The sequence below is a fragment of the Orcinus orca genome, chromosome 9, assembly GCF_937001465.1.
Source record: "Orcinus orca chromosome 9, mOrcOrc1.1, whole genome shotgun sequence".
Lineage (NCBI taxonomy): Eukaryota > Metazoa > Chordata > Mammalia > Artiodactyla > Delphinidae > Orcinus > Orcinus orca.
This window is the reverse complement of record NC_064567.1, coordinates 54280406-54307426: the sequence shown is the minus strand read 5'-3', so window position 1 is coordinate 54307426 and position 27021 is coordinate 54280406. Positions and strand designations below refer to the sequence as shown.

The window sequence follows — 27021 nt, the reverse complement described above, 5'->3', positions numbered from 1 at the left end:
GATAGCCACTTCCAGATAGTCACATTCTTACTTAGTACACAGATCTTGAGTTTGGGTTGTATTTGTTGACTTATATCCAATAAACAGAATATGGCAGAAATCATGGGCTATCACTTCTGAGAAAAGATTATAAAAAAACTGTGGTTTCTGCGCTGGTACACTCTCAGTCCTATTCCCTTTCTCTTAGATCACTATCCCAAGGCAAAAGCCAACTGCCATGTTAGGAGGCAGCTCTGTGGAGAGGCACATTTATGGAAGGACTGAGGACTGCAAACAACCACAAGAGTTGAGCCTTCAAATGCAGCCACAGCCCCAGCCTCCTGCTTGACTGGAACCTCATACAACACGCTGAGCCACAGGCACCCAGCTAAGGCGCCCTGGATTCTAAACCCACAGTAACTGTTAAACTGAATGCCTTTCTCCTAAGTACAGGAACAAATCAAGGATGTCCACTCTCATTATGTTGACTCAACACTGTATTACAAGTTCCAGACAATGCCACAAGGCAAGAAAAAAGAAAAAAAAAATCTACATTGGAAAGGAAGAAATAAAACCAACTTTATTCACAGAAGACATTATCATCTCTGTTGAAAATCCAATGAAATCTACCCCCCCCAAAAAAAACACTAGAATTAATAAGTTTATCAAGGGTACAAGATATAAGATCAATATACAAAATTCATTTGTATTTCCAGATACTAACAACAATCAGAAATTTAAATTTTAAAAACACAATTTACAACAGCTTCAAACAATTTAAAATATTTACTGATAAATCTGACAAAATATGTGCAATATCTGTACACAGAAACTATAAAGTATGGCTGAGAAAAAGAAAAAAAAAACAAAGGAGCCAATCAGGGACTTCCCTGGTGGCTCAGTGGTTAAGAATCTGCCTGCCAACACAGGGGACACGGGTTTGAACCCTGGTCTGGGAAGATCCCACATGTCGCGGAGCAACTAAGCCAGTGTGCCACAACTACTGAGCCTGCGCTCCAGAGTCCAAGAGCCACAACTACTGAGAGAAGCCACCACAATGCAAAGTGCACACACTGCAATGAAGAGTAGCCCCCCTTGCTGCAACTGGAGAAAGCCTGTGCACAGCAATGAAGACTGAACACAGCCAAAAATAAATAAAATAAAAATAAATTTATTTTAAAAACCCAGCAATCTTGACACAAAAATAATAAACACATATATTCATAAAATGCTATCATAAAAGTATTTTTAAACTACAAGTTCATTGTGACAGGCAGAATTCTACAGTGACACCCAATGTCCAGCCTTTGAATAATCCCCTCCCCTTTGAGAGTGAATATGTTGAGATATCACATCATGATTCTATTATGTGATATGGCAAGTGGGCGATTACCCTGGGTGGGCCTGACCTAATCAGGTGAGTTCTTTCTTTTTTTAAAAAAAAATTATTTATTTATTTATGGCTGTGTTGGCCTTTGTTTCTGTGCCCAGGCTTTCTCTAGTTGTGGCAAGTGGGGGTCACTCTTCATCGCGTTGCGCGGGCCTCTCACTGTCGCGGCCTCTCTTGTTGCAGAGCACAGCCTCCAGACGCGCAGGCTCAGTAATTGTGGCTCACAGGCCCAGTTGCTCTTAGGCATGTGGGATCCTCCCAGACCAGGGCTCGAACCCGTGTCCCCTGCATTGGCAGGCAGATTCTCAACCACTGCGCCACCAAGGAAGCCCCTTAGGTGAGTTCTTTAAAAGCAGAGCATTTTCTCTAGTTGGTCGCAGAAGAGAAAGTCAGAGGTGTGATCTGGCTAGCCTGGAAGAAAGCCAACATTTCATGCTGTGATCTTCCTATGGGGGCCACACGGCACAGAAATGGGGGGCAGGCTCTAAAGGCTGAGAATAGTCACTGGCTGACAACCCGCAGGAAAACGGGACCACTGTCCTACAACCACAAGAAAATGAGTTCTGCCAACAGCTACAAGTTCTGCTTGTAGGAGGATCTTGAGCCCCAGGTGAGACCAACACCTTGATTTCAGTCCAGTAAGACCTAGGGCTGAGAAACCAGGTATGCCGTGCCTAGCCTTTTAAACTACAGAAACTGTGAGATAATAAGCTACTAAGTACATGGTCATGTGTTACACACCAATTGAAAACTAATGCACTCACTTTACTGAAATTGCCTATAAGCACTCTGATATTTGAGCACAATGTTCTTAGGAACATGTTGCAGATACCACTTTCTGTATTTGATACACTGTATCAGATCCAGGATAGATAAACAATGATTCCTAGGACTGCTATCAATAAATGACCATATACTGAGAGTTTTCTGCACGACATAACTCCATCAGCACTATAAAGCCCACGAACAAATTCTCCACATAATTAAATTTATACGCAATTTATGGTCTCCACTTCGCCTGGGTTTGTGCGAATAAAACCAGTATCAGGAACGAGGGGAAGATGGCGGAAGAGTAAGACGCGGAGATCACCTTCGTCCCCACAGATACACCAGAAATACATCTACACGTGGAACAACTCCTACAGAACACCTACGAACGCTGGCAGAAGACCTCAGACCTCCCGAAAGGCAAGAAACTCCCCCACGTACCTGGGTAGGGCAAAAGAAAAAACAGAGACAAAAGAATAGGGACGGGACCTGCACCAGTGGGAGGGAGCTGTGAAGGAAGAAGGGTTTCCACACACTAGGAAGCCTCTTCGCGGGCAGAGACTGCGGGTAGCGGAGGGGGGAAGCTTCGGAGCCACGGAGGAGAGCTCAGCAACAGGTGTGCGGAGGGCAAAGCGGAGAGATTCCCGCACAGAGGATCGGTGCCGACCAGCACTCACCAGCCCGAGAGGCTTGTCTGCTCACCCGCCGGGGCGGGCGGGGCTGCGAGCTGAGGCTCGGGCTTTGGTCGGAGCGCAGGGAGAGGACTGGGGTTGGCGGCGTGAACACAGCCTGAAGGGGTTAGTGCGCCACAGCTGGCCGGGAGGGAGTCCGGGGAAAAGTCTGGACCTGCCAAAGACGCCAGAGACTTTTTCTTACCTCTTTATTTCCTGGTGCGCGAGGAGAGGGGATTCAGAGCGCTGCTTAAAGGAGCTCCAGAGACGGGCGCAAGCTGCGGCTAAAAGCGCGGACCCCAGAGACGGGCATGAGACGCTAAGGCTGCTGCTGCCGCCACCAAGAAGCCTGTGTGCGAACACAAGTCACTATCCACACCCCTCTTCCGGGGAGCCTGTGCAGCCCGCCACTGCCAGGTTCCTGGGATGCAGGGACAACTTCCCCGGGAGAACGCACGGCGAGCCTCAGGCTGCTGCAACGTCACATCCGCCTCTGCCGCCGCAGGCCCGCCCCGCACGCCGTGCCCCTCCCTCCCCGGCCTGGGTGAGCCAGAGTCCCCGAATCAGCGGCTCCTTTAACCCCGTCCTGTCTGAGCGAAGAACAGACGCCCTCCGGAGACGTACACGCAGAGGCGGGGCCAAATCCAAAGCTGAGCCCCTGGGAGCTGTGAGAGCAAAGAAGAGAAAGGGAAATCTCTCCCAGCAGCCTCAGGTGCAGCGGATTAAAGCTCCACAATCAATTTGATGTACCCTGCATCTGTGGAATACATGAATAGACAACGAATCATCCCAAATTGAGGAGGTGAACTTTGAGAGTAAGATTTATGATTTCTTCCCCTTTTCCCCTTTTTGTGAGTGTGTATGTGTATGCTTCTGTGTGAGATTTTGTCTGTATAGCTTTGCTTCCACCATTTGTCCTAGGGTTCTATCCATCCGTTTTTTTGTTTTAATTTTTTTTCTTAATAATTAATTTTAATAACTTTATTTTACTTTATCTTCTTTCTTTCTTTCTTCCTTCCTCCCTTTCTTTCTTTCTTTCTTTTCTTCCCTTCCCTCCTTTAGACAACAAATCATCCCACATTGAGGAGGTGGACTTTAAGAGCAAGATTTATGATTTTTTTCCCCTTTTCCCCTTTTTGTCAGTGTGTATGTGTATGCTTCTGTGTGAGATTTTGTCTGTATTGCTCTGCTTCCACCATTTGTCCTAAGGTTCTATCCATCTGGTTTTTTTTAAATTTTTTTTCTTAATAATTATTTTTTAATTTAATAACTTTATTATATTTTACTTTATCTTCTTTCTTTTTTCCTTCCTTCCCTCCCTCCCTTCCTTCCTTCCTCCCACCGTCCCTCCCTCCCTCCTTTCTTTCTTTCTTTCCTTCTTTCCTTCTTTTCTTCCTTCTTCCTTCCTTCCTTCCCTCCTTTCTTCCTTTCTTTCTTTCTTCCTACTTCTACTAATTCTTACTCTCTACTTTTTCTCCCTTTTATTCTGAGCCATGTGGATGAAAGGCTCTTGGTGCTGCAGCCAGGAGTCAGTGCTGTGCCTCTGAGGCGGGAGAGCCAACTTCAGGGCACTGGTCAACAAGAGACCTCCCAGCTCCACATAACATCAAACGGCGAAAATCTCCCAAAGATCTCCATCTCAACACCAGCACCCAGCTTCACTCAACGACCAGCAAGCTACAGTGCTGGACACCCTATGCCAAACAACTAGCAAAACAGGAACACAACCCCACCCATTAGCAGAGAGGCTGCCTAAAATCATAATAAGTCCACAGACACCCCAAAACACACCACCAGACGGGGACCTGCCCACCAGAGAGACAAGATCCAGCCTCATCCACCAGAACACAGGCACTAGTCCCCTCCACCACAAAGCCTATACAACCCACTGAACCAACCTTAGCCACTAGGGACAGACACCAAAAACAACGGGAACTAGGAACCTGCAGCCTGCAAAAAGGAGACCCCAAACACAATAAGATAAGCAAAATGAGAAGACAGAAATACACACCGCAGATGAAAGAGCAAGATAAAAACCCACCAGACCTAACAAATGAAGAGGAAATAGGGAGTCTACCTGAAAAAGAATTCAGAATAATGATAGTAAAGATGATCCAAAATCTTGGAAATAGAATAGACAAAATGCAAGAAACATTTAACAAGGACCTAGAAGAACTAAAGATGAAACAAACAGTAATGAACAACACAATAAATTAAATGAAAAATACTCTAGATGGGATCAATAGCAGAATAACTGAGGCAGAAGAACGGATAAGTGACCTGGAAGATAAAATAGTGGAAATAACTACTGCAGAGCAGAATAAAGAAAAAAGAATGAAAAGAACTGAGGACAGTCACAGAGACCTCTGGGACAACATCAAACGCACCAACATTCGAATTATAGGGGTCCCAGAAGAAGAAGAGAGAAAGAGAGGGACTGCGAAGATATTTGAAGAGATTATAGTTGAAAACTTCCCTAATATGGGAAAGGAAATAGTTAATCAAGTCCAGGAAGCACAGAGAGTCCCATACAGGATAAATCCAAGGAGAAATATGCCAAGACACATATTAATCAAACTGTCAAAAATTAAATACAAAGAAAGCATACTAAAAGCAGCAAGGGAAAAACAACAAATAACACACAAGGGAATCTCCATAAGGTTAACAGCTGATCTTTCAGCAGAAACTCTGCAAGCCAGAAGGGAGTGGCAGGACATATTTAAAGTGATGAAGGAGATAAACCTGCAACCAAGATTACTCTACCCAGCAAGGATCTCATTCAGATTTGATGGAGAAATTAAAACCTTTACAGACAAGCAAAACCTGAGAGAGTTCAGCACCACCAAACCAGCTTTACAACAACTGCTAAAGGAACTTCTCTAGGCAAGAAACACAAGAGAAGGAAAAGACATACAATAACGAACCCAAAACAATTAAGAAAATGGGAATAGGAACATACATATCGATAATTACCTTAAATGTAAATGGACTAAATGCTCCCACCAAAAGACACAGACTGGCTGAATGGATACAAAAACAAGACCCATATATATGCTGTCTACAAGAGACCCACTTCAGACCTAGAGACACATACTAACTGAAAGTAAGGGGATGGAAAAAGATATTCCATGCAAATGGAAACCAAAAGAAAGCTGGAGTAGCGATTTTCATATCAGACAAAATAGACTTTAAAATAAAGACTATTACAAGAGACAAAGAAGGACACTACATAATGATCAAGGGATCGATCCAAGAAGAAGACATAACAATCGTAAATATTTATGCACCCAACATAGGAGCACCTCAATACATAAGGCAAATACTAACAGCCATAAAAGGGGAAATCAACAATAACACAATCATAGTAGGGGACTTTAACACCCCACTTTCACCAATGGACAGATCATCCAAAATGAAAATAAATAAGGAAACACAAGCTTTAAATGATACATTAAACAAGATGGACTTAATTGATATTTATAGGACACTCCATCCAAAAACAACAGAATACACATTTTTCTCAAGTGCTCATGGAACATTCTCCAGGATAGATCATATCTTGGGTCACAAATCAAGCCTTGGTAAATTTAAGAAAATTGAAATTGTATCAAGTATCTTTTCCGACCACAATGCTATGAGACTAGATATCAATTACAGGAAAGATATACAGACTGCCAACCAACACATGAAAGAATGCTCAATATCATTAATCATTAGAGAAATGCAAATCAAACCTACAATGAGATATCATCTCACACCAGTCAGAATGGCCATCATCAAAAAATCTAGAAACAATAAATACTGGAGAGGGTGTGGAGAAAAGGGAACACTCTTGCACTGCTGGTGGGAATGTGAATTGGTACAGCCACTATGGAGAACAGTATGGAGGTTCCTTCAAAAACTACAAATAGAACTACCATATGACCCAGCAATCCCACTACTGGGCATATACCCTGAGAAACCATAATTCAAAAAGAGTCATGTACCAAAATGTTCATTGCAGCTCTATTTACAATAGCCCGGAGATGGAAACAACCTAAGTGTCCATCATCGGATGAATGGATAAAGAAGATGTGGCACCTATATACAATGGAATATTACTCAGCCATAAAAAGAAACGAAATTGAGCTATTTGTAATGAGGTGGATAGACCCAGAGTCTGTCATACAGTGTGAAGTAAGTCAGAAAGAGAAAGACAAATACCGTATGCTAACACATATATGGAATTTAAGAAAAAAGAATGTCATGAAGAACCTAGGGGTAAGAGAGAAATAAAGACACAGTCCTACTAGAGAACGGACTTGAGGATATGGGGAGGGGGAAGGGTGAGCTGTGACAAAGCGAGAGAGAGGCATAGACATATATACACTACCAAACGTAAGGTAGATAGCTAGTGGGAAGCAGCCGCATAGCACAGGGAGATCAGCTGGGTGCTTTGTGATCGCCTGGAGGGGTGGGATAGGGAGGGTGGGAGGGAGGGAGACGCAAGAGGGAAGAGATATGGGAACATATGTATATGTATAACTGATTCACTTTGTTATAAAGCAGAAACTAACACACCATTGTAAAGCAATTATACCCCAATAAAGATGTTTAAAAAAAAAAAAAAAAACAGTATCAGGCCTGCTTTATGTAGGCATCTTCTTCCAGGAAAGTCATCTATACTTGAGTTTTCCACATACGGCAAAGTGACTGTTCTGGAAAAGTTTCAAGTTTCCAATATTTGGGACAAACAAATTAAACATGATCTGGCCATCTCTGTTAACCACAAGCACAACAGAAAGCAGACTCCAGGCCCTTCATAAGGCTATGGGGAAGCAGCCTCACTGACCTCATGGGCTTGTCAGACCCTGAAGAGAAGAGGGAGGGCTTGGGTGTGGGGAAGGATCCAGACAAGATGAAGTAAGAATGGCACTCATTCCCCTTAGCTGCAATCTCTGGCATACTATAGAATAAAATTATTGAAGTGCACAGGGTACGTGAAGAGAAGAGTGAGCTGAGTAGAGTCCTAGCAATGAAAGAGGGTTCTAGAAGACAGATTATACATTGATGCTACTCCCCAGTGCCCAGATCTTCATTTGAATCTTTCCATCAACCTGTCAGCAATCTAAATAAACATTTCCCCTCCCCAAATAGAATCTTTCTTCCTACAACAAGATGCTTGTGGTCAGTGCAGATACAATCTCATAATATAAGAAAACTAGAGGACAAAAGCATGTATGTCAAATTGGAAAAAAATCAGTAGGAACCCATAACCTCAAAAAGGCAGATTTTTTCAACCACCCAATAGTAGCCCTTTGATCCACTGCTAACTTTCATGTGTACCCCCAGTGCCTAGATTCTGGTCTATGTTCCAGTTCCCCACTATGAAAAAAGAGGAATCCTTGGAAGTAACCTGATTCCAGTTCACAGGGCAGGAAGCGCAAAACAGCTGTGAAATATCCAGCTGTTACCAGAAAACTAGGATCCTTTCAAAAATGTCAGTGACCGTGCTAGAAGGACAAAGGAATCTGGCTATAGGGATTCCTACTGGCCAAACTGTGATTACATATTTGAGCATCAGAAGGAAAATAAAATTATGGTTAAATGGAACAAGAGAGTTATTGAAAGACCCTGAGTTCATTATGATTTTGAGAAAGAAAAGTCAATATAAACGACAAATGGCAGTTATATGGAAGGATGAATATAACAGGATATATAGTTGGTTTTCACACATAGAACTGTGAGTAAGCCAAGTAGTGCCAGAAAAAGTAGGAATTGCACCAAGAATAGGAATGATTGCTCAAAGCTTGTGGAGAGGGGGTCTACACAGCACAAGTGTAGAAAGAACAGCAACACGGATGTTCCACTAACAGACCAGGTCAATATAACACAGTAATAAACAAAGGGTATGTGATGTTGCCTAAGCAACATTTTACAAAGAATACATTTAGTGGAGAGACACCAGATTGTAAAGAAAATTTATTGTGAAGTCAATGTGGAATGCATTTTTTGGAAATAAGTTAAATTTTAGTAACTAAGTGAAATTTAACCCTTAAATAGAAAATTCAACTTGACTGCTAACCAATGACTTAGATCTGAATCACTTTGGAAAAATCAACCAAGGCCCCAACAGTCTACAACTCAGATCCTGTAATCCCAGCTATTCGGAGAAGGCATTGTTTTACTTGTGGATTTGTAAAGATTACACAACTCCAAGAAGATTCAAAAATATTACTAGTGAAACCCCTGGAAGGAATCTACTAATTAGATCTATAACCCTAGGAAGGCATAAAAAGAAATATAGAAGTAATATGAAATTAATTAAACCCACAGTGTTGGTGTTTTAAAATAGGATGAGTGTAAGTGTAGTAATATTATGTGCAATAATCATATTTGTGCATGTTTTCTTTGTTTAAAGTATCTGAAATATGTTAAAATAATCAGTCACACTAAATTAGTATTTGAAATTAAGGGAATTTAGTTAAGTCAGTCATCCATGCTTAAGTAGACTGAGACAAATTGCTTTCCAAAATTACATTTATTAGCTACATATATTTTTAAGGATGTGGGCACTAGCTGTGGATGTTCCAGGCACAGAATACTCTTGGACATGACATTCACCATCAGCTTTCACTGTCCTTTACACATAGTTTGTTAGTGCCCTCTGCACAGGGCACAACAAGCCATAGACTTCCCCCTACACCAAGCCATGGACCAAGCCAGTCACAATAAATAGCTATAGTAGCAGTACTGCCTGAAAACCACAGACATTCCAGTATCAACGGGAAACAGGATATGTTTTCTCTATGATGGCATTTTTTCACACTTCCTTGATCCATTTAGAAACTGAAGTGACAAGATTTATAAAAGCAGGGATGTCTGATGGTACTTGAAAACCATCAGACATAAAAAGAAGAAATAAAAAGATAAAAAGAAGAAATCATCACAAATACCAATATAAACTTCTGTTCCTTTATTTTTTCCAGTAAATTCAATAGAACCTAGAATTTCAAACATGGTTAGAGATGCACCCACACGTTTAGATGTTCATCTGAATCAATTATTTTGGTTCACTCATCATTAACAGGGGTCTGTACATTACCTGGCAGACTCAAAACTCAGTAAAAATTGTTAGCAATTCAAACAGTGTTGGAAGCTCCAAAAGTCACAGTTTGACCTACAATTTTAGCTTGGAGCTATGTAAAATCCAAACAACTGTCCCCCAAACTCACAGCAGTGGATTTGAACGAGCACAACTTAATTCAGTTAAGGTTGGCACTCATCTCCGGCAAATTCATTGGGGCTGAAAATTGTCCCTTTGAATCAACCGTTTTCTGATGATTGGCATTTTACTGGGTTCAGAGTGTGATCTTCTGTACTTCTTCACTCCACCCTCTTCATGAAGGCAAACACCATAACAAGAATCGGTTTAAGTCATGATCTTTTGCCATTCATGAAAGGAATATCCATGACAGGCCAATGCAAAACTAAAACAGCAAAATTCTTGACACTGAAACAACCTCTTACAATTGTTTTCCCCTCATCTGTTACCTGATGAGGGCCTGACAAACAGTTTTCTCTTACTCAATATCTTCTCTCAAAATCTGTTCCCAATTAAAAAGCCACCATCTGTCATTTACAAGTTTGTGAACACTTAAATCAGAGCATTACCTCTCCCTGGATTATCTGAACTTGAAGCATTATAGCATTAAAAAGCTCCACCCCTTATAAAAGAAATTCAGCTTTCAGGGGTAAGTGGACAAGGTGTTTTGGTAGGAGCGGGGAATGAAGGGGGCGAGGGTAGGAGAAATTTCTAATGCCACTAGAATCATAACCCATGACAGCTGCCTTCACCTCTAACCTAAACCTGCAAGATCTAAAAGTACCTTGTCCTCTCTTTGGTTGTAGTCTTCTCTTTTCTCACCCGTGTGTGTGTGTCTGTGTGTGTACAGAGGTGGCAGTGTGAATAGCTACAAGGAACAAAAAAATAGAACGTGTTGTCTATGTATATAAAGGGATATATGCCTGAATGTACTTTTACTTATAGCTATGTTTTATCAGAACAAACATCTTGCCTAAAATCACCTTCAGAACATTAGCGAATATACGGGCAAGCCTGAGGCCCACATTATGTCAGAACTAAGTGACTCAGAACAAGTCACTACAACTCTCTGGGTCTCAGTCTTTTCATCTGTAAAATGACACAGCTGGAGTAAACAGCTCTTCAGGCCTTTCAAAGCTCAACTACTACAAACTCCAGGCAGCAGCTTACAGCTGGTAAATGATTTTAAATAGAGCAACTAGAGAGCTAAGACCAGACACATAAATTCACTTCTTTGTGCTTCCTTTTACTTCCCCTTTGCCTTAGGATTTTAGGGTTTAGAGAGGAGGCAGTCAGGTTCACACCATAAACACCTCTCCTGAGAGCTCCAGCCTCTGCGGGTGTTCCTTAACTCTAAAATCCTGGCATTGTCTCTCAGTGATGGCATCCTGGGCCTTTTGACTGAGGGATTATTTGTGAGCAGCATGGGGTAGCAGTCACACTGTGGGACGCTGGCAACACTAGTTCTGTCTACTAAACACCAGTCATGCCCCTATGTCACTGTCACCGTCGCAACCAAAAAAGCCCTAAGAACTACATCGTTTTTAGACTGTACCTCATAACCCGTCACTTAAATATACATTGTCTTATGTGCTTTCATATAAGCTACTGTGGAGTTTGTTTTGATGCGTTTGGTTTATCTGCTGGGGTGGGAGGAGGTCTTTGTCTTGCTCTGTTTCTCATGTATTTGTATTTCCACAACCAGACTGTAAACACCAGAGCACAGAAACCGCATCTTCCATTTCTTTCACGTTCCCAAAGCTCAAATGGCAGCACAAAACTGGGTGCTCTGGTAATATTTACTCAAAGATGGATTGTTTTCCTTATTATAAGCCTTCCCCTTTAACTAAACATGGGCCATTACAAAAATGAGTCCTAAGAAACTACGTAACGATGAGGCACCTTCTGAGCCGAGATCGTTTCCAGTCAACAAAAAGGCTTAACCAGCTGTTCCCACTTACCAGAATTCAATGTCCACTACTGGGATTTAATTTTAAAATGCTTATTTTTCTACTGACTGGTTTCTTTGGGGTCTGACCTAATTTCATTCAATCCTGAATCCATCAGCTAATGGACACAGTTGAATGGAGAACTCTTGAGGACATCACATTCCTTTATGCCGCTTCAGTGACTGTAGTTTTGTTACAACCTTACTGGGCTTCAGTGCTTATCACCAAGAGACTTGATCGTTGTTTTGCTGATTCTATTATGAAATATTTAGGTGGTCTTCCCAGGAGCTTGTACTTTAATATGCATTACTAAAATAATTTTATTTAGTTGCTTTCCCTTCTGTTACAGTGAGACACTTGATTTAGATATAAGAGATACAGTTTGCTTAAAGGCTGGCATAGATAGATGCATATATTTACTGACCTCTAGGTTCTTTATTTTACACTACTTCCACTAAAAAGTAGCCCATGGGCTTCCCTGGTGGCGCAGTGGTTCAGAGTCCGCCTGCCGATGCAGGGGACACGGGTTCGAGCCCCAGTCCGGGAAGATCCCACATGCCGCGGAGCAGCTGGGCCCGTGAGCCATGGCCGCTGAGCCTGCGCGTCCGGAGCCTGTGCTCCACGACGGGACAGGCCACAACAGTGAGAGGACCGCGTACAGAAAAAAAAAAAAAAAGTAACTAGCCCAAAAAGGTAAGGGAAGAAAGAAGATATGTGAAATTTTCTCACTCCCACTTGGCATCCATAATTATATGCTGATTAAAATTCCATGATTTCATAATGATAAATTTAACATGAAGTTTAATGAATACTCACAGTAAGGGTTGAAATGCCCTCTCTCTGTTGTTAGTTGTGGCCTATTTAGGTTTTTTGGAATGTAGTTATTTTGGGCGATCAGGATTTCATCAGGAATTCTTCTTTAACCCCTGACTGCCTTTGGACCAGCAGCACAGTCATCACCCAGGATCACAGCCCTCACCTCACCTCAGTCCTACTGAGTCAGAATCTGCATTTTAACAAGATCCCAGAGGATTTGTATGCACACTGAACTTTGACATGCAGTGCTCTAAACCATATAATAATAATAGATTCTGCTACTACAGTCAAATAAAGAGTTGAGATTGTGAAAGAGGCAAAATTTGTTTGTCTCTGGGTACAACATGAGTGATAATCATTTCAACATTCCTTGGGTAGCATTTTTGCTCAAACTTCCCACAAAAGATCATGGTAATTTCAGATAATTCTTTAATATAATTTTGAACTCTGAAATAAAATTTTCCAATAAGCTACCCCCAATATATTCAGGAATTTTTAAAAAGCAATGGGATTGGAGTGTGTGAGGAGTAGAGAAAGAAGACTATACATAGGTTATAATAACATATGTAACACTACTTCCTGCACAGAAACTTTTATTTGTTTCTAATACAGAAGCATTGTTTTACCATGGACCACCATATCTATAAAAAAAAAAAAATGACCACAAAATTTTTCTAAGGCAAAGTGAACCCAGAATTTTGCTTTACTCCTTATTTACCAGAGTTTATGTAGTAGCTTTGAAAAAATAAATTCAAAGGAAGTCACTTCAGGATCCAGAAATGAAATTTTAAAAGGAACTTACATGCATGAAGAGTGCCATGTACTGTAAAACAGGTCCTCCCTTGCGCGGAAAAAAAAGAAGAAGCCCTTTGCCTGAGAGGCATAACTGAACATTTCCCACCCTGGTCTGGACAAGGACCCGAACCCCTACTCCAAAGCAGAAGGACAGGGCAATTCGTGGAATTCTGGGCTTCTTTCAGTCACTGCTTCCACTAAAAACTTACTAAATATCCCCAAGAAGTCAAGGGGAAAAAGAAGACGATGTGTGAGTTTTCTCATTCTCACTTGACATCCATAATCATATGCTGGTTAAAATTTCATCATGGAAAAAAAGAAAGTCAGGAGTATAGCAGTCATATCATATGGCCCAATGAACATACTGGGAGGTGAAATATTAGAATCGACATCTACATTACTTCCCCCCCTCTCATTTAGAGCCAGAGGGCTCAGAAATGGGGCTCATGACACGAGAATCCCCACACACAGCACAGGAGTGGCTTTGTTGAGATTCCACAAAGCAAAAGCCTATTCCAACTTACGAAATCCCCATAACTGCAGTGGGGAACTGGAATCCCCATTCTCAACACAACAGAAGACTCGAGCTACAGAAAGTGGCTCACACTGCATGGCTAATTAGTTTCTTCATCAAGACAATATTCCCTTATAGCTCTTGCTCTAGAAAAGAACAAGTCTGTTCCTGCAAATAGGGACTTTTCCCCCTCTCTCATAGAATTTACAGTTTAAATATAGCTTTTCTTTTTATTAGGTTTTGTTTTGGGTCCTATCTGAGAAGGAGAAACCAGGGTGTTTTCAAAGGACCCCACACCATGCAGAGGTACAAAATAACCTGGGAGGGGAGCTGACTAATATTAACTAGGGCAATTTTAAAACATCCACTGTGTCAGAGCACTAATAACCAATAAACAGATCAGGCTGAACTTAGATTCACAGATGTTTAAAATCAGTAACATGGTCCAGAATGCTTTCTGTACACATATGCTTAGCGTTTGAGGGCTTTTTTTTTTTTTAACATCATGAGGACAAGAGAAACTGTCATTTGTCTCAGAGGCTGTGCAAACAAGAGTCTCGGGTGCCTTCTGAATTCTGTTTTCTGTTCCTAGTTTCACTGCACCACCCACAGCTTCTTTGTACTAAAGTAGCCTAGTTCTTCCTTCATGTTTATGCCTTTCAAATATCTGTAGCTCACTGTTCTGTCCCTCATGTAAGATTAAAGCATCCAGAAGGTAAAATAACATTAAAAATTGGAAACTTGTAAAGAAGACACTACTGGAGGTTCTGACTGATCCATTAAGACCTGAATTTCTTTCCCCTGGTAACCACATGAACAGCGTTTAAAAATAAAGATTGTAAATATTTTTAAATTCCTTCCCTGAAGGAGAAATAAAATTGTGTACTCTCTTCTTACTCTGAAACAGATGGTTATATAAATAAATACAACCTTTATCTCCTCACCTATATTAACCATCTTTTTAATAACATTTAACTGCATTATTAATGCTTGTAAAATAACTTAGTGATTAATGTCAAGAGTGATGTTAGAAAGTTTAAAAGTTTAATAGTTTTATTCTAATAAAATAAATCTAGATGCAAACCCCAGCAAAGAATTCAGAAAAATATAGGGCACCACTCAATATAGGATTGACTTTTGAAGCTCTTAAAATTTTCAGAGAATCATATATGGGTCACTAACCACACAGAGCTTATGAAGAGAAACACAGGGAACAAAGAACGCGTGGGGAGAAAATGGAAGTATCTTTCAATGTAGCTTTAACAACTGGCCCATCTATTGTAAAGAGCTAAAATTTCAGTGATAATAAATTTGACAGAAATCCATTAATAATAAAGTCCTAACTGCTTCCATGAGGACTGGTTCTTTAAACCTTGCCTATGACTGAGAAAATTCAATAGTGAATCCTAACTGAGATATCCAAGGTGAACAGAGCAGAACAGTGGGATACACATACCCTGCTGTTTGTCTGCCACCTGAAAACAAACCCCAGTGCTTCCAGGAGCATTTTACAGTCATCTTTGTATCTTTAGCAAGATCTCATTTAGCTGTGGAATAAGCCACTGGGGCAAGCTTGTATCAGTTGGGCCGAAGAGGAAGTCTATAGAACATATAATCCTTCCCAAACCTGCCAGATGATAACTAGAATACTGGAGCATTCTTTCACACCCTCCTTTTATCCACTCAAACCCAATAACATTAAGAAATTGTCATATATGCTCCATAAACAAGCAAACTGGAGAAGAATCTTGGGCAAGATATAAGTTGATAGAAAAGAGAGATGGAAATTAAGGACTTCTAGATGACCATGACAATGATGATGATAGCTATTATTGAGCTCTTATTATATGAGTTACTATTAAAAATACTTTATAAGTAATTTCTCAATTAATCTCTACAACAACCCCATGAGGTATTATTATTGTCCCAATCTTACGGATGATTAAATTGAGGCACACAAGAGTTAAGTAACATGTCCAAGACCACAAGAGAATTCGCACAGGAAACGGGATTTATTCCAAGACTCTGACTACAAAGCCCAAGCTCTTGACCACCAGGCTGTCTTCCTTACATGTCCCCTGGGACTTACATACTGCGAGAAATAAGGAAAGCAGAGACCTGATCTGCAACACTTCTCTCATTCTTTCTTCTCCTGATGCAAAAGAAAAGCATTTTTAAAACTGAGCAAAATCACCGCTCTGTGTTTTAAGGTTTTCTGACCCATCCTCCCTGCCTGCTCACCACTTCCAGAATGTAAATTTAACATGCTTTTGACTAATCTGACTCTCAATCAGCCTCATATCAAAAGTCAAGCCTGAACATCAAAGTATTAGGGGGTGGGGCAAGGGCAGAAAGCAAAAAGATTTCTTTAGAAGGACAGGCTGACGGGGAAGATGGGAAGTCTCAGGCATTAGACACTGCCATGTTGAATCTTCCTCTTCTCATATATGTTTGTGTTTCCTGAATAGTATGTTAAAGGCGTGGATATAAACTGCTGATTGATCCCATCTAAGAATCATCAAATCAGTCAATGATAGATAGACAGCTCTAGGGCCTTAGCTTGGCTTTCTAAAAAGGACCTTCTATCAGAAAACCATCTGGATTTAAAAGCAGCAACAGGAAGAAATATGAGAAAGAGAATGCTATATTGATGAAGCCAGGCTTACCTCATCCAATGGAAATCTGCTTAAGACGGCATCAAGCTAATACCCTCTGTCACTCCCCTCTAAGTCAGAGGATACCTGGGATTTGGGGATTGAGTGTCCACTGAAAACAGCAGTGGGGAGTGACAGAACGCTTGCAGTGGGCGTCAGGAGACTGAGTGGAATCTCGCTCTCCAATTGGCCAAATGAAATGAAGATGAGCCAATCAGATAACACAATTGCTGAAAAACCTCCCAGTCCTAAGAGTCTCTGATTCTGCAAGAGGACTTCAACATGATCAGTCTTTGCTCATAAAGTTAGATAAAGTAAAAGACTAGAAGTAGAGTGGGTAAAGTGAATGTTAATGACAAAAGCTACAGTCCAGACTTCCATTGAATATTTCAGCTGATAGTTGCTTTCTATAAGCAAAGAAGTGACATGAAAATCTAACTAGCCCAATTACCATGCTCAATTACTAGCCCACGTAAAGAATCCAAATGAATACATCCTTAGATCATTCCCTCAGTGCATTTCTATTCTTCATTCCTTTCCCTTCCCCCCCAGACTTTTATTTTTAGTATCTCTAAATTATCCGTATTTATTAGATGTCCGTAGAGGTCCATATGGGAACTTGATTCAGTGAAATCATAAGGGGGGTGGGGAACTGCTGTCTTTTCCATATAAAAAAATCAAAGCATACATTAAAAAGGAATGAAATTCTGATACATGGTACAACATGGATGAACCTTGAAAACATGCTGAATGAAATAAACCAAACACAAAAGGACAAATACTGTATGATTCCACTTGATATGATATGAGATACCAAGAAGAGGCAAATTCTTAGACCCAGAAAGTAGACTGGAGAGATTACCAGGGGCTGGGGAGACGGAGAATGGGGAGTTATCATTTAATGGACACAGAATTTCTATTAGGGATGATGAAAAGTTCTGCAAGTGGGCAGCGATGATGGCAGCCAAACACTGTGAATGTACTTATGCCAATAAATTATATACCTAAAAATGGTTAAAATGGAAAATTTTGTGTTATGTATATTTTATACCACAATTTTTAAAATGGAAAAAATCTAAGCATATAGTGTCTGTTTCATAATTGCCCAAAATGAAAAAAACTTGCCTCCAAATTCTTCTTGAAATATTTTAAAAATAAGTAGATTGTAAGTTTTATGAGGGCAGGGACCAGCTCTGTTTTACTTACTGTTACACAGCAGTTACACTGTTACACATTAGCCTCTCCATAAATGTTTGTATAATAAATAAATGATTAAAAGAAAATAGAGGACGGAGTCTCCTAAGGAGGAAAATATAAAAAACATCAAATTTACTTATTCATGAGAAAGTATAATGGGGCATATTCCTGAGAAAAATACCAAAGCTACTATATCTAAGCTCCTTCAGGGAAGGGAGTGTATCTATTTCATCTATACTTCCTTCACAGCACATCTTATGATGTCTTAGAGTAGATGAGTGATAAATGTTTGCACAATGAGGAATAAAAACCTGACTGTAAAATCAATGTCATACTAATGCTCTACTACCCCTTTTTTAAAATTACTTACTTTTTGCAAATGTACAACTCCTTTTGTCACAGGGTGAAAAAAATAAACCTCACAGCTTACACAAAGTGAAGGTAAAAATATAAATAGCCAGAAACATCACTCTCAGAAAAAGAAACAGCAAACACACAGCACATCATCTTCTGAGTAGAAAAAAAGTTTGTTTTTTTAAGGAACAATTGAAGTATAGAAAAGAATAGTTTATAGATCATCTTGATATTTTAGGAAATAGTAAATGGTCAAAATAAAAGAAAATTTGAACTCTCTTTGGAAGAAAATCCAAATATTCATTCCCTAAAATCAATGTCCAACCTTTACAATAAATAGTTGAGTGAATACAGAAAAATATTTAAGGCTCCTTCACTCCTCCAAAAAAATTCTAGTGAACCCAAACATTATCAATATTTCTCTCAATAAGCCTATCAAGTAATCAGGAGTTCTTTCTTAAAAATACTTATGTCACAAAATTATATACAACTGGCTTGTGGCCAACATGCCACATCAAGTTACTGATGCTTTTCTCAACTAATATTCACTAGCTACATCATTTACATTTTACACGAAGTACTCAGTTCTAGTATACATAAGAAGAATATTTTTAAAGCAAAAAAAGAAATCAAATGCTGACATCCTTAACATTCAGTACCTGTATAATAGATGGATCCTTATAAACTCACCAGGACCACGTAATGTAGTAGTCTCACTTTGAACAGTATTAAAACATGTCCTTCAACTTCAACCACCTCCAACCCCAACACAGTGTGCCCATTAACAAAGGAAATAAGGAATTCACCCTCTGCGGATATCAAGGTTTACATTTCTGTCTCTCAACTGTTATCTTCTCCGCGAGCAGGTAAGCATCATTTTGGAGGAGGCTGTCTGCTGCCCCGGTCCTTCATGCATGCAGGAGTTCTCCATTAGCATACAAAACGCTAACAGTCCACTCTTTGAGTCAGCACTTCAAGCAGAACTGCATGAAGGATTATCACTTCTGTACATGAAAGCATAACCACTACAGGTGTAATGATGCAAAATACCAGCACACTGACCTCTGCCAGGCAGCACACACTTAAAGCAGGTGCCTTTCTGTGCCAGAAGGGAGGGGGCGGGAGAAGCAGGGAGGAAGCCCCAGATCCCTAATATATTAGAGATGTTTATTGCGCTCAGAGCCAGTCCAGCTAATTCATGGACATCAGTTTACCCAAATGAGAAAAGTCGTATCCCGTCCTTCACTGGCTTGACTCAGAGGGCATTCGGCCAAGCATAGCCAGGCAAAACAATCTGTCAGATCTCTTTAAGCTATAATAAATAAGACGAATCTCAGAAGAAATAAGATTCAGCTATGGCAAAGAAGCACAGTCGCAAACCTTTTCTTCATCTTATCGCTGCTACTGGTGTTTACAAACTACAGGCAGCAGCCTCGGGAACCTCAAGAGACTTCCGTGGGTAACCTCCTGTCAGATCTTTAGTTTAAATAGCCCCTTGATCAATCTGTGATGTTTTGGGCAGTTAAATAGAAGGGGGTGAGTAAAATGACATGCACAAAATGAATCCTTTTCAAGTTGTAAATGAGTGAGTCAGGATTCAGTCTTGCTGAGATGCTCCAAATTAAAACCCCTGCTCTGATTTTAAGCATGCTCGGTCTTACCGTTTTGCTGTTGTCTCTCTCAGGCTCGAATCACCTGGAACTCTTTAACATGTCTCTAGCAATGTGCTTGCACCAGACCAGGCCCATACAGCAACTGAATTCACATCTTTCTGCACTAGCAAGCTGAAATGGTACGGCCGTACTACAACCAAGAAAGGGGGAAGCAAAAGCAAAAAAAAAAAAAAAAATTCACCCAGAAACCACCTACAGAAGCTAATCTCCATGGAATAAGACCAAATATGGTTCAGAAGAACACAAAGGACATGCTAACATTCAGTATCAATAGCTTTAAGAGTTCAATTTTTTCTGAAAAGAATCTTTTTTCTTTTTCTCCAAACACGATGGACTTGCCTCTGGAGTTCCCAGGAAGGCAGTGTAACCAGGCTCTGCAGCAACATTGCAGCCAAAGTAACCGTGCATATGCTGTCCAGGCAATTCACGACACACTGTCCCTTCCGAAAGATATTGATTTGTAATGCAGGGCTGCTTCAAAAGAATACAGAATGGGAGCCAAACAGCTAATGGTGATTGCATAGGAGGAAAAACATTTAATCAAGGGGATGCACCTCATCATGCTCAATTCAATTTTTTAAAAGCACTGGTGAAAGCCAGTAAGTGTCTTGAGTGACAGCCCCATTAAACAGTAATCTGAGGTCCTATAGAAGGCCAAGTTTAGGATACCATCATTCGTGCTGCAAAGCCACTAAAATGGTTTAATATGTCTATGTGCATAGATTTCTCATATGCAAATGGGGCATGATGAGAACTCTAAAATAACCATGCGCCAAATACGTGAGGTAAAAAAAAAAAATGCACAGGTGTAGCATTTACGGAACCAAAGTGATAAAATACATAGTTATGAGCCTGCAGAATTCTTGATGGAGTTAGAGCTCATATCACCCTCAAAAGTAAAATATCAACACAAACCAGAGCTCACAATCCTTAGACTAATCGTGTCAAGTCATACCACACGGTGCTGAGTGGCAAGGAAGGATGCCAAATTGCTACTCTCATAGCGGCCCCTACAGGAGAGTGGTTGATCTACAATTCATCCTTGCTTAAAGTTATTTCCTATCCTTAGAGAACAGAATCACAAAAGGGCACAAATTAGATTAAGACATAAGGATACAATTGAAAAATACATTAGGCAAGAAATCAAAAAAGTCAGGCATGAAATATGACCTCATAGATATTCATTTAATTAAGAAATTAAGTACAAGAAGAGGTAACTACGGTGTCAAATATTCATTTAGCTCCCAGGACTAGGTGCACACTTATAATCAGAAATCTCAAGGAAAAGCGCTTTCCTTTCACATCGTAATTGGTTTAAGGGAATCATCTCCCGCATCCCCTATTTCCAAACCATCTTCACTTTCATCCTTTTGAATGCCACTGGGAAGATACTGAACTTTATTTTTTTCTGCAACACAAAAGCTCAGCCCTCAGTACTTGTTATATACATAAATATTAGGAGGATCTGCTGATGATAATAGTTCAAACAAATTCTGTGGACTCCTGTAGAGTGGAAATGGATGGGGAGCTTGAGAAATGTGTGAGAAGAATGTGTGGGGAAAAAAGAGTGTCGACAAATGTATAGAATTATACAAGAAGTTTGACCATAGGACAGAAGTAAAGATAGAGGCTGACGGTGAAGCTGTGGGAAATAATCACTATGTTCATGTCTTAGAAGCTTTGCCACCTACTGCTATTAAGAATATCTTGGGCTTCCCTGGTGGCACAGTGGCTGAGAATCCGCCTGCCAATGCAGGGCATATGGGTTCGAGCCCTGGTCCGGGAAGATCCCACATGCCACGGAGCAACTAGGCCTGTGTGCCACAACTACTGAGCCTGTGCTCTAGAGCCCACGAGCCACAACTACTGAGGCTGAGTGCCACAACTACTGAAGCCCGTGCGCCTAGAGCCCGTGCTCCGCAACAAGAGAAGCCACCACAATGAGAAGCCCGCACACCATAATGAAGAGTAGCCGCCACTCGCTGAAACTAGAGGAAGCCCGTGCACGGCAACAAAGACCCAACGCAGCTGAAAATAAATAAATTAAATTAATTAATTAAAAAAGAAAAGAATATCTTTATTAGGGGACATTGAGATGTATATAAAACCACACCACAGAAGAACAATAGTAGAGATTAAAATAAGGGGTCCATCTTCAAAGAGAAGAGACAAAAAGTCTTTTGTAAAAACACCATCTCAGTGGATATAGAGAAGAAGATGGGAAAGAAACTGACAAAAATACTAGATACTAATATCTACTTCGGTCATTTTTGCAAGTAAACAAAATTTGATCCCTTGAAATGCCTGCTTTTATAATTTTTTTTTAATTCTAAAAAGTATTATGCACTTCTCTGACATTTTAAATGGCTTATAATAAACAACATCTAATCTTCAATTGATGATGGAGTCAATTACGAATACCAGTGACAACCATGAGGGTCTAAAGGCGGGTATACAGGACCACTGTCTCCTAATCTCAATAACCAACATATGTGAGTTCCACCGCTTCATTGTGATGGTCCAGCCTCTCTTTGCCTTCAGTCTTTCCTTCTTATGGCTGTAAATGTGCCACTTCCTTCTAACACCACCACACCCTTCTCAGTCTTGCCACAGCTTCTTCAACCATCCCTGTCCTGGGCATCCTAGATAAATAGACTGATTAGAAGACTGTGTAAATAAAGGTCTGAGTCAAATGGTGGGTTCAAAGCAGAACTAGGAACTTTCTCCTGAGTGGAGAAATACTAGCCTAGGCACCCAATGACCACGGCTTTACCATACAGGCTTTGTGGTACTTCTCATCTGTGCAGAAACCCTTTGTTTCCTATCATCCTACATGGAGCTATCTCAGACTTATGAGGCTGCCAGATGTCTGACCTTCACAGACAGATGGGGCTAAAGAAAACTAAACCTGGAGAAAAAAGTACTTGGAAAAAGGGACAGAGAAGGGCTCTTTTTTTTTTAACTGAAAAAAGACAAGAAAACATTAAATAAAACTTTTCAAAGGTTAGGAAAGGGGTAAGAGAAAAGGCTACTTTACACATATACATTTAATACAATAAGTCACCTACGTTATGAATTAATTTCATTAAATCTTTAAGTCTAAAGGAGGGAATATATTTTATTTTATTCTGGAAAGTGATAGAGAAAAGATTGAAATTTCCCCAAGAGGTTCAATTTCAAATTATAATAGTTCCATGTAACCCTAGCAATTTCTTCTGATTGTAAACTTTTACAGTGAAATGTTTACATTATGATTTATTTTTAAATATTCATAATGTTCTAGTAAACCTAAACCCTAATTTTTTAATAAGCCCTAAAAATTTTGACTTAATTTTTCTCAGCTGGTGTCAGTCATTACTTATATTCCCATATATTCAGAGAAATGTTATTCACTTAAAATGCTTTCTCAAATGATGTTACTGACAAGGGATTAATCTCCAAAATATACAACAGCTCATACAACTCAGTATCAAAAAAAAAACCAAACAACCCAATCAAAAAATGGGCAGAAGATCTAAACAGACATTTCTCCAAAGGAGACATATGGATGGCCAAAAGGCACATAAAAAGATGCTCAACATCGCTAATTATTAGAAAAATGCAAATCAAAACTACAATGAGGTATCACCTCACACCAGTCAAAATGGCCAACATCAAAGAGTCTACAAATAATAAATGTTGGAGGGGGTGCAGAGAAAAAGGAACCCTACTACATTGTTGGTGGGAATATAAATTGGTAGAGCCACTATAGAAAACAGTTTGGAGGTTCCTTAAAAAAACTAAAAACAGAGCTACCATATGATCCTGGAATCCCACTCCTGGGCATATATCCAGAGAAAAACATAATTTGAAAAGACACATGCACCCCAATGTTCACTACAGCACTATTTACAATAGCCAAGACATGGGAGCAACCTAAACGTCCATCAACAGATGAATGGATAAAGAAGATGTGATATACATACATACATATATACATACATATATACATATATATATATACACACACACACACACACACAATGGAATACTACTCAGCCGTAAAAAAGAATGAAATAATGCATTTGCAGTAACACTGATGGACCTCAAGATGATCATACTAAGTGAAGTAAGCCAGACAAAGACAAATATCATATGATACTGCTTATGTGTGGAATCTGAAAAAAAAAATGATACAAGTGAACTTACATACAAAACAGAAATAGACCCACAGACATAGAAAACAAACTTATGGTTACCAAAGGGGAAGATGGGGAGGGATAAATTAGGAGTTTGGGATTAACATATATACACTATTATATATAAAATAGATAACCAACAAGGACCTACTGCATGTCACGGGGAACTATACTCAATATTTTGTAATAACCTATAAAGGAAAAGAATCTGAAAAAAATCGATATGTATGTATGTATAACTGAATCACTTTGCTGTACACCTGAAACTAACACAACATTGTATATCAACTATACTTCAATTAAAAAACAAATTTCTCAAAACACTGTGAAATTCTGGAGGAGTTTGAATTGCATGTTTAAAAGCCATTTCTTAACCACATACCAAAAACATCCACATGTCATTCATGGCATTTCATGGAAACTTTGGGATTTTCTTCTTAACACTACACAATTTTCAGTGTTTTCTAGATTCTGGAGGGAAAAAAATGAACTAATTTTATCAGTAAATATGAATAATTCTATCAACCAATATATTTGTTCCTGAGAAACGCTGCATTCTATTAAATTGCACCCTGAAAGCAAGGTAATTTACTGGGAAAATAAGACTGGGGGCAGACCATTCAAAACCCATGCATCCAGAGCACTAATTAAAAAAAAAAAAATCCTTACAAACACACCCACACAGGCCATATCCTCTTCATCTCTGCATTCCCTACAGGGCTGATATTAGGTCCTGCATACAATAGATGCACTATAAATGTTTCTTGGCTAGAGATAAATCCTGTGCTGATCCCTGTGAACTGCAGAAAACATGTCCAGGTGAAGAAAGTTCAGTTATGAACTTCACTCTAGGTTGGAAATTAAAAGTCCAAAAATAGAGAAGGGGAGCTTTAGATTGTGTTTGTTAAAAAGTGGCATGGAAGGTTGAGAATCATGAATCTAAGAACAGAAACAGATAGATGCAGGTTACAATAGTTAAAAGACAGACCTTATTTTTGCCTATATTCCAAAAATCAGATATCTGTTCACAGTTCTGCTTCTATTCAAGGTTTCAGCCTAATTCTTTTTAGGGAACAATTTTCCTCCTTCCTGTATGTTGTGTTTCCTGGTTGTGTGTCCTGAATTACCCTGGGTAACAACCTGTTTGCATCTCAGTCTTTGCTTCTCCTTTTCCAATCCCTGTCACATAAGACTTGTATTTGCACTAAAACATATATTACATGGCTTCTACATACATATACATACACATTTATGTACTCAATAATTATTAAGATGATATATAAAAAGCATGGGCATTTACATGGCCCACTATAGTTTTTTCTATTAACACACAAGCAGAAACATAACAGGATTTTGATGTGGTGTGAAATAGAGCAGAGGAACCCAGATGTAAAAGAGATTTTATTATGACCGCGTTCACAAAAGGACAGTATCAGAGAGTTCCAAACATGTACAACGTATATGTTCTGACAAATGTGAATTAAATTACAAGATTTCAGAGGCCGACACAAAATCCTCAGGTAGCAGCAAGAAGAAAGGCAAAGGCACTGAGAAAAGATGTGAGGGTTTTCTCTCTTCATGATGCCAAGATTCCACTAAGGACAGAGACTACAAATCCATGATTATCTGAAGCTTCTTAAGGAGCTAAGTCTCTTTTTTTTTCTTTTTTTAACTTCTCCAAGTTTTTTAGCTAACCATAAAAAGAAGAGAACAAGTTTTCTAGTTCAGGGTTATAAGTCAGCTTTATTATTTTAGGGACTTTATCCCAGCTTTCTAAAATTTCACTTGGTTAGAAAATCAGAAAAATCCCAAAAGGAAGAAAATTTTCTTAAAAGAGCTTGCCAAATAGACATACAGAAATAACTTTAATGAATACTTTTTTAAAATTATGTTTTGCATTTTTAAATCTAGAAATACCCTACCACTGATCTAGTAAGTACTTTAAAATATTAAAACAAAAGGTATTCATTAAATAATTTGCTCCCTTTGTCTCATCTACACACTTAAGAACTAAAATGAAATAGGATGCTGGACCATGGGAAAGAATGGATAACAATGCTGTACATTCAACAATAAACACTCATGACAATGAAAAGATAACCAACTGAAGAAACTCACAATTAAAATGAAAATATGTGCTCCTATGTAATCTAAATAACTTTCCTGTAGAAAATGTCTTAGTATTTGCCATTTCAAGCCAATACAGCTATAGTTTAGATAATTCTGAAACCACATGGACACCACCCTCAAAGAAGAGAAAGCAAACCAAAGTGATCATTTGTCTAAGGAAGAATCATCATGAGACCATATAACCAGTCCAATCTCACTGGTGCAACAGAGGATGAGGTTTGCTGCAAAAATGCATAAGTAATAGGGATATTAACAACTCTGAAAGGCTTTAACTCCCCCCTACACTCATTTTGTATCCAGTAAAACAGTGACAACAGCAGCACGCAAATATTGATTGAATCCTTTCTACTACTCCTAGAGAAATGTTTTTCTTGAGTGGTTATTAAAATAAGATAGGTTCCTATTTCTAAAAAGAAGTAGCACCAATTGTTCTGAATGGTCAGCACATCTTTTCTCTTTGCCTGGAATGACTCCTGCCCTGATGCCATCCACCACAGTCTAGGGAGGGCTGAGCCCTGTCTAGGAGCAGACAAGGGATCCAACGTAGGCCAGTCATTCCCTGGGACTTTTCCAACCAGAACTGCACCCCACCTCTGCACCCCTGATGGTGGCAAAACAGAGAAAACACCAGCTTAGAAGCAAGTGTCTCTAGCTCTGTAGAGAAACTGGACAGGGATCCTGAACTACCAAGTACTAAGAGTAAAGATAAGGATAAGAAAGACAGCACAGATAACATGGGATCCCTGGTCCTAGCCCTTGAGGACCAACTGCCTGGTTGCCTGACTTTCTAAAGCATGGCTGTCAAGTTCCTATTTCTATTCTGTCACATTATCCTCCCAATAAATTCCATTTTTTTCTTAGTGACTTCA

The 27021-nt window shown here is 39.7% G+C and overlaps 1 protein-coding gene across 6 annotated transcripts in view; it reads right to left on the bottom strand.

The window, feature by feature from the left end:
* The window catches only part of CDK14 (cyclin dependent kinase 14), a 711364-nt gene that overhangs the window by 440379 nt on the left and 243964 nt on the right, over positions 1 to 27021 (bottom strand). The window contains exon 1 of one of the 6 annotated variants that reach the window (XM_012531518.3): positions 19833 to 20006. The exons of the other annotated variants lie outside the window; for them this stretch is intronic. The gene's annotated coding sequence lies outside the window, so the exon portion shown is untranslated. Of the gene's footprint in view, positions 1 to 19832; positions 20007 to 27021 lie in introns of those variants that run through there. 6 annotated transcript variants of the gene reach the window in all.